We start from the raw sequence: 13357 nt of genomic DNA, 5'->3' as shown, positions 1-13357 counted from the left end.
CGGAATAGATCTGCTACTCTGCTGCTGCTGCTTATGCTGCGGCAGAGCAAGTACAGTGATTTGCTACTGCCAATTCATCCACAACATGCTGCTGTGAGCATGTAAGAAATACTGCTGCTGCACATATGACATATATGAATAACCCGCATAGCATACACGATCACCCCATAGCAGATCTATACAGGTGGAGCTGGGGAAGGTGGAGGGTTTCTGAAGTGTGCTGCTACAGTATTTGAATGTTGAGCAGCGAGCTCATTGGCTACCGATACAGGAGAGAACCAATCAGCTGTGACGTGATGATGTCATTATGTCATATAGTTAGATCTGTCGGACTGTGCCATAGAGTTTCATGCCAGAACTTTGTATTTTTATGGTTTGGAATGACAGGAAGGAAAGCAGTGTTATCCCTTTAAGGAAGTAAATAGAGTCAGTTTTGGTTTTAATGGAGATGTGTTGCTATATCTTAAATATCTTTATTTTTATTGTTCTACAGATATTTAAACCATTGCAATAACTGCAGTTACTATTAACTGCTTTTCATTAAGATGTTTTAGTAACTTTAAATAAAACACAATTAGATGGTCGAACCAACAGCTACGTCAATGGTTACGCTCAATTAAAGGACCTTGAAGAAAATGTCCCATGTTGCCTTACATTTTGGACTGGAGACGAGATTTTAGGGCTGTGGGGATTGAGCAACAAGAAGACCTGAATCATAAGATCAATATTCTTCAGTGAATAAAAAACAATGGATTATCTTGTGGGCAGCGAGGTGAAATGTATTGCTGTAAGGAAAAGCGAGCACTACCTCATGGTGACAGTGAAGAAATTAAATGATGTAAACTGACAGTAATTTATAAAGCAATCAATATGTGCCTTCAGGATAGAGTAGCACAACAGCCTCCGGTACATCATTTAATCCATTTGGCGGTAGAAGTCTATTGTTTTGGAGTTGCTCAAGTCGATAGACAAAATAATGTCATAAATAAAATTTGATCGACAAGAGAAAGGTTAATCAGCGTTGTGTTATAGACTTAAATAAATTGTTCATGCAACCAAAAATAACAGTGAATGGGCTTGCTATGTATTCTCATACCTTGGTAAAATAGGGCAGTGCTGCAAAATGATATAATTCTCAGTTTTATAAATTCGCAATGTTCCTTTAATCAGTCAGTCCCCAGAGTCTGAATTTATTTATGGACTCTATATTTATTTATAGACTCCTGTCCAGCGTCATCCAGTAAACAAGCATAGAAGAGTGTAGTTGGATGACATACGTGTTATTTTAGTATAACTGAGCTACTATTATAGTTTTTGTTAATATTTTGAAATATTAAATTGGTTTAATTTTAATGAAAGATTTAGCAATTTAGTTCAATTTTTGTCTATTCGTTTTTTTTTGGGGTGTTTAAATTTGTCTATATAGTTTTATAGTTTTTCTTACTTATTTATCAGTGTTAGTTTATATGCCATGAAACATGTCCATAATTGTAATTTATTTATTTATTTATTTTTAAATAGTGTAGCTGGATACAAGATGGTTGAAATTGTAACTAATTACAGGTAATACATTGTAATAATATATTAATAATCTAAATATTTATATAACTAGCCTATATCATTCTTCACATATCATTACATTCAAATAGTTGTTTTAATGAAACTTTGATGTTTATATTTGAATGTATTTAAGATGACATGTTATACAGTACTTCACTGTATTGTATTGGTCATGCAGAACAATTTTAGCTAAAAATTAAATAGAAAAATATAAATTAAATGCAAAATGATAAAATACTCTGATCAAGCTTGGGCCTTTAAAATGTATTAATTTATTTGTAATATTAAATTATGAATTTCTAAATGCAATTAATAATGTGATTAGTATGACTGGATTGATTAGGCTGTATGATAACTTTATTAGGCTATGTATGGCAAGAAAATTAAGAAGATGGAAAGTAATATTCAAGCAACATTCAAAAATTTGTAACATTTAGATTACAGAAAATTAAGAAACTTTACTCTTTTTTTTCATTTTAGAAGGTGCATGCCAAAAACAGTGAAATGTTAAAATTGTGAATGTGATAAAAGAAAACTAAATTGATTTCCATTCTTAAAAGTGTGAGTTTAATGTTTTATCCAGTATATTAAAACATGCATAATGGGGACATAAAAAGCATAAGCAATGTCCCATTTAATGTCTGTTAATTATATTTATGAAAGTTACTATAACATATGATGAAATATAAATTAGAGCGATCCTGCCTATGAATGCCAATTCATCCGATCCGAAATGAATTCTATCGTCTGTTACAAAACATGCCAAACTTGAGCTTCGTCAGACTTTGATGGGTTATTACAGAAGCTGTTGCTTGGCAATATCAGCAGCAGCATCGGTGTCCCTAGAGAGCGCGCGAGAATAGAAGCACAGGATGCGCACGCCCAACACACACGAGCGCCGCGCGAGCGTTCACATCTCTCCAAACACCGCTGCTAGCCGCTTTAAAGTTACATTCCGACCGCAGATAGGCGTTTTATCGCGGGCTACGTTTTATTTACGTGCCATGCTTCAGTTACTAACTCGCTACTGAAATTTGAACCGTTTAATTCAGCCAGCCCAAGCGAAGTGGAGCGCCTACAGCGGCACATTTGATCCTTATGAAGATTGTTGAGGTAAGTGTTTGCGTGTGCTAACGGTTTTTTCGTGTTTATTCCTACAGGAAAGAGTAGAAATAGATCCTCCAGGCCAGAAATTTGAGCTTCAAAGAGGTAAGAGGGTACAAATGTCCGAGTTTGGACTGCGGTGTTGAGGAGAAGTGAGTGAGGAAACAGAAATTGTGAGAATAAGTAGAAACGCAGTCAGTATCGCTAGTTTGAGTGGCAATTACTTATATTGTTTGACTGTAGGGCAGTAACGTTAATGTTGTTTCATTCGATGGGTTGTTCAAGTGGAAATGATGAATGTCACTTTAATGAGTTGAACAAGTCGGCTTTCTAAGCATCTGTTGGACTGAAGTCTGACTCAGCCCGTTCTTCTAACCGTTAGACTGAGTGTCAGCAAGTCAATGTTTTTAAATGATGCTTGTGTATTTATTTTCAATTGGATTAAAGGGATAGTTTGCCTAAATTCTGTCTCCATTAAAACTGTACATAACTTCCCTCTGCATAAGAACTAAAAAAAAAAGCATCAGTCATTCACCATTTCATTTTTTCCCCATAAAATAAAATGTGAATGGTAACTGCAAAGAAAATCTTTTAGAATGACAGAGTTGTCATTTTTGGGTGTACTGTCCCTTTAAGAGAATTTAGTTCTTATTTCAACATGCATTTAAATTCACTTTTGAAAGTTCTTTTGGAAAAAGAGCTTCAATTTTGTATTGCCCGTCACAGTTGGAAACAAGCGCCATGTGTGCTGTTCTGTCTGTCCAACAGATGCCACATCCATCACTGATGTCCATGATATAACTCACACCTTTTCAGAGGTGTGCTTCACTGTCTCATACAGATGGCTTTTGAGGCAGAAAGAGACATTCCCCTTTTTCATTCTGTGTAGGACTCTGAAAGGGAAGATTTAAGAGATCTTCACTGATTCCTTTGAATTATTTCTCGGCAGGCTATAAATAGGATGGTGACATGTCCCCACCAGCTTCTAGTTAAGAAATAGATGTGCTCAGAGGACAAGACCTTCTAGCACATGTTCTGTGTTTTCCAAACGATAATGATAAACAAAGGAGTGGTTGATATTGAAACAATTTGACCAGCCACTGTCTCATGTCTATGTGCATTGTGTCATAAATCATTCTGAAAAGCTTTCAAAAAAATAGTTTGATGGAATTAAATTGCTGCTGAGTTTTTAAAATGTCTTTTGATTTTTATTTACCCTGTTCTTCCAAATAAATAAATATAATCTAAAATAAATAAAATATAATTTGAAAAATTGTGAATGGGGCCATTTTTGGGGGGATATAAAAGCATAAATGTGAAGCTTACTGTAAAAAAAATAATTTTTTGAAGTTGTAAATAAAAAGATTATTGGAGTATGTTTTACAAAAACAATTATATTTCAGTCTTTCTACTTAAAAAATAATGTTTAATTAAATGTGTTACTTTTTTGTATTTATTTGTAAAATTTACTAGCAATTTCTTGGTGAAATTGGTTTAAAAGTAAATCCTACAACATTTTTTTTACAGTGTAGTTTTATAAAACACCTAAACACTTTAAAATATCAATTCTTCTGTTAAAACTTATGTAGTAGGCTATTTGAGCTAGAAATTAAACCATTTTTATAGTCATTTTAGGGTTACAGCATTACATTGTCATGGCAATAAAGTTGTACAATTTAATATACAAATGACTTTATACAAATGTTAGTAAGCAGTTGTTTTTCACCTTAAAATAATGTTAGCACATATATTGTTAAGTCTATGACTAGCGGCTATAGGCTGCTATTGAAATGGTGAGTATTTTACTATTATGCATTGGCTCCATTCACTTTAATTGCTGTCGATTAAGCTTAATTTTACTGAACCCAAAATATTTATTTAAAGTCACTTTATATGGCACATCTACCAAATGTATGTCTCTTTTAACAATTTAAAAATAAATTTAAGTTTAATCTTTAATCTGGGTCATCAACTATTCACCCAGTGAGTGAGTTATGAATGTCGGAGATCTTCTTTTCCCCCACAAAGGGGATTGATTTGATTGGCTGCCCAACATTTGGTCATTATCAGATCACTTTGTCTAGTAACAGTTTCTCCTGTATTTCACCCTGGTCTATGCAGAGGGTTATTTTTACTTTCACTGCCATAGAAATTGCCTATATTATAGCCTCCTGAATTCAGTGGAAACAATACTTGTGGGACAACTCATGCATTTTTTAGCATTATACTAATGGATGTTTGCTGTTTGCGGAGGCCGCAGAGAGTCGTAACATTTTAAAACAACCACTTAAGAACAGAAATCACTTTGGTTTCTGTTTTGGCTGTACACTCGGTGCGTTTAAGATGACGGGATCCTAGTTGTTTTCCATCATACATTGTAGATATGTTTGTGATGCATACTTTTTGAATTGCCATTATCTTTTGCTGCTTAGTGTTTATTTGTAGACCAAACATATTAACAACAGTAGTAGTCATCTGGCATATTATTTTAATCTGATGTTGATTTAGGTTAAATTCGGTGTCATTGCCATTGTTTATTAAAACTCATGAGCTGCACAATTAATTGGAATAAGGCCGAAATTGGAAACACTTTTTACAGTGAAAAATTACTAAGTAGTAATACTAGTAATATTTATTATTATATTTTTATTTTAGCATTTTTATTTTTATTTAATAATAATAATAACTTTTATTGTTATTGTTATTATTATTATTATTTTATATCCATATTGATGTATAATCACAAAGTTTTGGCCAAATTGTGCAGCCCAAACACAGCAAAAACTTAAAATTTAAACCTGAATTTTGTTTTTATCAGAAAAATCGCAATTCAATTTTTTTCCCCCAAATCGTGGAGCCTTTCTACAGACTTAAAAGTCTGTTATGTTTTGTTCATCTGTAACTATGGAGGTTATAAATTGTTATTAAAACCTCAAAGGGCTCTATGGACTGGTGCATGTTATTGACTTCTGTAGTGCTACAGTAATTGAATGACTTCACAGACATTTCTTTCTATGATGCATGTTGTATTCAAAAGTGGACTAGTAACTCAACAATATAATATCAATTTATTTTCTCAGAGCACTGCAGTAATTACTTAGACAGCAGTTCAGCCCTGCTTGACGGAGTATCACTTTAATGTTTTTTAATAGCTGCAGAGAATCCAAACTGGAATTACACACACACATTCCCACACTAACACAAGTCTTCACCAGCTCTTCAGCCCCACACACCTCGCACCCACACAGTATTCCTCTGTGAGCCTCATGACAGACTCTGCTGTCTGAATGTCAAGGACAAAATCCGAAAACTCAGAGAGAAGGTAAAAAGACAAGTTCTCACTCTTTATGATTAGTCAGGCCCTGAGAGGATGAGGGGTTTGACATTCAAAAGATCTGCTCGTCACACTGTCTGAATGGAATATAGGCTGGTGACATAGGCGATGCAGGGTAAAGCTATGAAGACTGCTGTGTAGATCTTCCAATGCATATCTTATATTTTTATTCTTAAATAATTCATTTAAACATGCTCTCCATGAGCAGGGTATAAAATTGGGCCTGATATATGTGTGTGTGTGTGTGTGTGTGTGTGTGTGTGTGTGAGAGAGAGAGAATGGTTTAGCTTGATAAATTAAGTCAACACAACAATTTGTGTTCAAATTTCACTTTCACTTGTCATTCCGTAATGCTGTAGAATGGTCAAGATGATGTTACTTCTCAAATGTCACAAATATAAGGAATATTACATTGGATTATGGATTATATCAAAATTATGCATTTGAATTGACCTATCGGTAAGCCCCTTTAGTTACTGTTGCTCTACTGTTACTTGAACAAAAAAATGGAGTTGCTCACTGTCTTACAATGACAGCTGTCAGTGTGAAAACCTTGTCCCAAGAAGATACATTTTGGACACAGAAGGACCACCTCTCATCGAGGAGCATGATTCAAGTGGGACTTAAATATGCCATGGAGGGATATATAAAAGATTTTTTACAGAAAAAATCTTGAGTGTTTACAGATCACAATGTATGCGAGAGAAGTCATGTTAGGCTGATGATACATGGGACAACTCTTTGAGCAATTTTGCCAGGCGACTTTTTTTGAGCAATGCTGCTTGGGCACTTTTCCATTGAGAATGGGTAACAGATTTCTATCTGGATACTTTAAATCGGTCGTGGGCCCTGTGTCTCACCTGGTTGCCCGTTGACAGCAACATTGCCCAAATTTGCCCAGCAATATTGCTCAAAAACTTGCCCCGTGTATCATCAGCCTTTCGGTCGTCATGATCGCAGATGACAAGGGTAAGATTAAATTAATTTACATTTAACTAGTTTAATACGGAGAGAGGCACTTAAATGTAGACCTTCGTTTATGTGTTTTTGACCTACACTGTACATGACGTGAGAACAGTTAGCTATTTAGGTTTGTACATTAGCATGGACTCACTAACTTTAACGTTTGCTAGTTTTAGCTAGAGATCCCTTGTTGAAGCACAAGATGACATTATCCTTCTGCTTGAGCAGATGAAAATTTCAACTTAATGAGAGTATGACGATCAGAAAATGAATGTTGAATAATAAAATAAATGCCAAATTCCATTGCATATCCATTCAGGATACCTGTTTTACAAGTCCCCCAGGCACATCGTTTTGCCATTTTTTGTAGCATAAACACCATTAAACCGATGAGAGCTTCAGATCTTCCAAGGTTTCTCTATAACGTGGAAACCTAAAGATGTCTGATTTCCGGTCCCCATGCAATTGATACTCAACTGCCACTGGCTCATCTGCATTCGAGGGGAGGAGCAATTGTTGATAAGGTCAAAAACTCTGTGGTGGGACAGACCAAAACCCCCATTTTAGGTAGGAATGTTTTCTGTGTTTAGTCAAGTTAAGTAAATTTTATTTTTATACTGTAGCACTTTGCACAATACACATTGTTTTAAAACAGCTTGAAACAATGAGATGTTAATAAAACTGGATACTTTTCATGCAAGCTTAATTTTATGTTAGATAACAGTCCTTCGTACAAAGAAATGTGGTATTTGTGTCTCTAATGCATTAATAAAGTTATAGGACACCAAAGTGTGCGTCATTAGTGGAATGTGCCTAAAATAGATTTCCTGCCATTTAGAACCATACATTCAAATGGCTGCATATAGCAGTACTCACGTTGTTTTTGCTAATTAATGAAGCAACTGAAGATCAAGCATAATGTAATGTGTTTTCCACTGTCATGGCAACCCACATAAAGGATAAATACAAAACCCTGTCCTACCTACCAAAGCAAAATGTGTTAATGCGTTAATCCGCAAATTGCACTCCTTTTGTTTATTTAAAATTTGCTTTCATTTGTAAAATTATTTCAGCTCAGTTTTTCCTTTCTCACTAGTTATTAAGATTTAGATTAGGGGTAAGGAAACTGACTTAGACCAGCAGTTACAGCAATATTCATGGTCAGGGGACAGTGAGCTTTGACCAGCATTAAGGAGAGGGAAAGATGTGAAAAGTCTGGAGCTGTTGTTTAAAGATCATCCCGAGTAAACATCTGTCTTTTGGAGAAGCGTGCCACTGCACAGTAATATTAGTGTGTAATTTATTTCCCTTCAGGGCCAGAGCACCTCATGTGTAAGGGAGGTCAACATATGGTGCTGAGCCGTGTGTGTGTGTGTGTGCATCTGCGTGTGAGAGGGAAAGAACTCAAGTTGTTAAAACACAGTCGGTATTACGTAGTGAGCAAGCAGAGTGTATTTCACATGTGTATCGGATGAGTGCATGAGTATGTGTTCGCCCCAGTGCAGTGACTGATGTAATTTACACTGTCACAACATGAGGCCGGTCGCAAGATGACAGGGCAGAGAGGGAGAGCAAGGCATAGTGATGACTGACCTGTCAGCACTGATCATTTTGTGTGTCATGTGCAGCTTGGTAAGAGACGAGAACCTGTAGTGCTAGAACAGGACCTGGATGAGAGTTTCCTCTGGGTGATGGTCATATGTGTTGACCATGATTTGGCCAAGCAGGACATGTATTTGGATCAACATCAAACAAACATGGTAACATGGTAATTAAAGGAATAGTTCACACATAAATGAAAATTTGCTGAAGATTTACTCAGCCTCAGTCCATCCAACATGTAGATGAGTTTCTTCATTGGAACAGATTTGTAGAAATGTAGCATTATATCACTTGCTCACCAGTGGATACTCTGCAGTGAATGGGTGCTGTCAGAATGAGTCAAAACAGCTAATAAAAACATCACAATAATCCACATGACTCCAGTGGTCAACATATGGTGCTGAGCCGTACGGTGTGTGTGTGCATCTGCGTGTGTGAGAGGGAAAGAACTAGATTTGTTAAAACACAGTCTGTATTACGTTGTGAGCAAGCAGAGTGTATTTCACGTGTGTATCGGATGAGTGCACGAGTATGTGTTCGCCCCAGTGCAGTGACTGATGTAATTTACACTGTCACAACATGAGGCCGGTCGCAAGATGACAGGGCAGAGAGGGAGAGCAAGGCATAGTGATGACTGACCTGTCAGCACTGATCATTTTGTGTGTCATGTGCAGCTTGGTAAGAGACGAGAACCTGTAGTGCTAGAACAGGACCTGGATGAGAGTTTCCTCTGGGTGATGGTCATATGTGTTGACCATGATTTGGCCAAGCAGGACATGTATTTGGATCAACATCAAACAAACATGGTAACATGGTAATTAAAGGAATAGTTCACACATAAATGAAAATTTGCTGAAGATTTACTCAGCCTCAGTCCATCCAACATGTAGATGAGTTTCTTCATTGGAACAGATTTGTAGAAATGTAGCATTATATCACTTGCTCACCAGTGGATACTCTGCAGTGAATGGGTGCTGTCAGAATGAGTCAAAACAGCTAATAAAAACATCACAATAATCCACATGACTCCAGTCCATCAATTAACATCTTGTGAGGTGAAAAGCTGCATGTTTGTAATGAACAAATCTTCAAGATGTTACTAAATTTAAACTGTTGCTTGCACTTAAAATACGAGTCTTCTATCCATAATATTTGTCTCTAGTGAAAAAGTTGTATTTACTGAATCAGGAGATAAATATGCACAGATTAAGCACAATTTACAAGTGATAAAACTGGCCAAAACTGTTGTAAACAAATATGTTGGTATATTTTGATGTGAGCGGACAACAGGAGATGGATTTTTTTCACTGGAGGAAGCATTATTATGAATTATGAGTCCACTTCTGTGTATTTTAGCCAGAAGCGACATTTCAAAGTTGAAATGTTTTAATGATAGATTTGTTTCTTACAATCATGCAGAGTTTACTGGACATTAATTGCTGGACTGGATTCGTGTAATTTATTTGTGGATTATTGTGATGTTTTTATCAGCTGTTTGGACTCTCATTCTGACGGCACCCATTCACTACAGAGGATCTACTGGTGATCAAGTGATGTTATGCTAAATTTCTCTACATCTGTTCCAATGAAGAAACCATTTCTATAACCACCCTTATATTTAGAGGGATATGATAACTAAAACCATGATTTTGTTCTAGGATCAACAAGAATGGGAAAATGTCCTGCTTGAAAAAATCACGATAAGGTCAATGGGTAGTAGAAGGTTAAAAGAACCTGAGTGAGAGCAGTGGCAGACAGTAGCATCTGGAGACTCGCATGGGGCTGGTTACTATGGCAGTGAGTCTCTTAGGACATTAGGGAATATATACTCAGCAGGTTGCATCTTAGTCTAATTAGATGCCATACTTAATTTGATTTAAATGAAAAAAGGACTGTTAAATATTCATGGTTTCATTTTATTAAGGATATGATATACAGTATGTAGCCTTCAAATGGAGTCAGAATTATCGTATTTGCGAGAAATTGTATATTTTTATTAAATTGCAATTTCAGATGATGCCCAAATTGCCAGTGTCTGTGTGAAGCAGGGCAACAAACAAGTCTGTGGTAAATGTTAATGAATCATTTTGAAATTTATTGTCATTTTCTGTGCTGTATTTAAATAATGTTAAAGGTGCAATAGGTGATTGTCTTCAGAAATTTTTTTTTGTTATGCTGGTTGAAAGTCTCTTCACATCACGATAGCAATCATTAAGTCAAGTGGTCTAAATGTATTTATCTGTATTTATATATTCTGTGGAAGGCATAGGGCCAAGAAATGTTCGTCCAATCAAAACGCTCGGTCCGAACGTTTTAATTGGCTTTCCTACCTGCCTGTCAATGTATCATCAGCGCGTTCACGCACACTGTGCAGACAGAGCGACAATGGCAGACGAACATCAACAAACCGATCTTCCTTCCTGGTATTGTAGTACTTTTAAAGTTTTCTCACCGGTGAATGACACATGATGTAGCCCAGCGGTTAATCCAGTCCTCGCGCCCCCCGCTCTGCATATTTTGAATGTCTCGCTTAGTTAACACACCCGATTCAGATAACCAGCTCGTTAGAAGTGAACTACGTGCATTAACTGTGTTCCGATCGATATGATCCCTACACAGTGTTCATTGCTCCCTACTCCCTGAGCGGGGGAAATCCGTTGACGTTTACTTCACTTTGGAACAAGGACTGGAATTGGGAACCGCTGATGTAGCCTATTGTAGTAATGTTGTCTCTGGTATTCTGGTCTGTGAGCTTATATGCATTCAGGGGGCGTGGCTTTAGACGGCGATTGTTGAGAGGGTGGGACGTCCGCTTTCAGTGCTATCAGGCTAAAGTTATTATTTTCCAAGATCTCCTACTGCACCTTTAAAGGGGTCATATGATGCTGCTAAAAAGAACATTATTTTGTGTATTTGGTGTAATGAAATGTGTTTATGCGGTTTAAGGTTCAAAAAACACATTATTTTCCACATACTGTACATTATTGTTTCTCCTCTATGCCCCGCCTTTCTGAAACGCGTAGATTTTTACAAAGCTCATCGGTCTGAAAAAGCGAGGTGTGCTCTGATTGGCTAGCTATCCAGTGCGTTGTGATTGGCCGAATTCCTCAAGCGTGTGACGGAATTGTTACGTCCCTTACCATATTGTGATGCCTGTGGCAACGGTGAAAGCCGATCCGGTGATCGACAGCGTGAAGTCTTTCCTCAGCGACCAGCACGGATCAGCTCCAGGCATGACGAAGCGATATCGTCCTCTTTTGGAAGGCCAAACAAAGTAGTTTGGCTTTCACAACGAAGCAAACAGCGCCTTCACGACATGGTGGCGGCGGCAACAATACTACAGCGAGAATAAAAGTTACGCCTTCTTTCTTTGCGTGAACATTTGGGCGGCGCTATGCAAATCTTCCCACATAGCGACGTAGATATGTGGGGGCGTGTTATAACTAGCTGTTTTAGGTAGGTGTGGCTAACTTTTATAAAGATTTGGCAAGATTTCTTTGGATTTGAGACTTTAGTCTTTGCAACTTTACAGATCTTCTTTATGCACCAAGAGCTTGTAACACTCCAAAGAGAAAGGAAAAATGAAATCGCATCATATGACCCCTTTAATCCCTTATGTACACATTACTTATGGACAACAATCGTAAAGTTTCCTTTATGCAAAAAAAAAAAAAAGTTAAATATCATGCATAAATGATAGAAATGAAAATTATATAAAAGTAAACATAAAAAGTAGAAGAATTAAATTTTTTTCAGAAATGCATGACATTTTGTAATTATGAATTACTGAATAATGAATGTTCAAGGTTCCCACATAATGCATAATCTGTATTGGTGATTCACACCACACAACACTCTAATGACTGATAAAAGATCGTCTGTACCTCATGACAAGGTGTTTTGTAATAAACAGATCACCCTAAATCCCAGTTTAACAATCACGTGGTGCAAGTAATTACTGATGGGTGACAGCTATGGATTATAAGATATAGCCTACAACGAACTGTCTGCAAATACAGTGCCAATGTGTTTGATTTATGAAACCAAAATGGGTGGGCATAGATTTTAGAGACGAGATGAGATGAGAAAGAAATTGAGGAGATTTTTGAGATTCATGCTCTTTTTACGGATTATTCAGTATATCCATGCGGAAGGCAGTTGATGGATGAGGGTTCTGTGTACACATATGACCAGGTTTAACCTCCCTCTCTGTCCTTCCTTTGATCCCCAAGTAATCACGGCCCTTCCTCCATCATGTTCTAGCAGCAGTTTACTTAATGAAAAAATGCTGTGATCTGTAAATGAAAAGGCTTTGGCGGGTCTCTAATCATTAATCCACGCAGGTTAATATCACACATGCCTGGGAGTCAATACAGTTTTTCCTAAGCAGAGGAAGATTGGACAAAACTTTTTATTTCAGGATTTTATTCTGAATATCCAGAATATAGTGATTCCCAGCCTTTTTTGTATATTACATAACCCCATAGTTCACTAGTTCACTAAAAATGTGCTCCTTTTAATCTTGATTTTGAACAGTGTATCTATTGTTTTATAATTTATACTAATCAAATATTCTTAGTAGGGATGTTCATTTCGGTTATTTTTCCTAACCGACAACCGACGCTCATTAACCGATTATTAACCGTTAACCGACAAGATTACTTTAAATTAGAATTGAAATAAATTAGAATGGATAAGTGTCTGTGACCCGTTAAAAATACTAACATTTGTTTCCCGGGGATTAATTTTACATGCGCAAAAAGCAGCAAACAACAGAACATGAGGATTCACATG

The 13357-nt window shown here is 36.6% G+C and overlaps 1 protein-coding gene across 1 annotated transcript in view; it reads left to right on the top strand.

Moving 5' to 3' along the window:
- The first annotated feature begins 2429 nt into the window (after positions 1-2429).
- LOC107753701 (carbohydrate sulfotransferase 8-like) overlaps positions 2430-13357 on the top strand; it is a 61559-nt gene continuing 50631 nt past the window's right edge. The window contains exon 1 of the mRNA XM_016569914.1: positions 2430-2673. The gene's annotated coding sequence lies outside the window, so the exon portion shown is untranslated. The remainder of the gene's footprint in view (positions 2674-13357) is intronic.

This window comes from Sinocyclocheilus rhinocerous, unplaced genomic scaffold (assembly GCF_001515625.1).
Source record: "Sinocyclocheilus rhinocerous isolate Xijiao unplaced genomic scaffold, SAMN03320098_v1.1 scaffold200, whole genome shotgun sequence".
In the NCBI taxonomy this organism is placed as follows: domain Eukaryota; kingdom Metazoa; phylum Chordata; class Actinopteri; order Cypriniformes; family Cyprinidae; genus Sinocyclocheilus; species Sinocyclocheilus rhinocerous.
The sequence above is the reverse complement of the archived record's forward strand: the minus strand, read 5'-3'. Positions and strand labels throughout refer to the sequence as shown.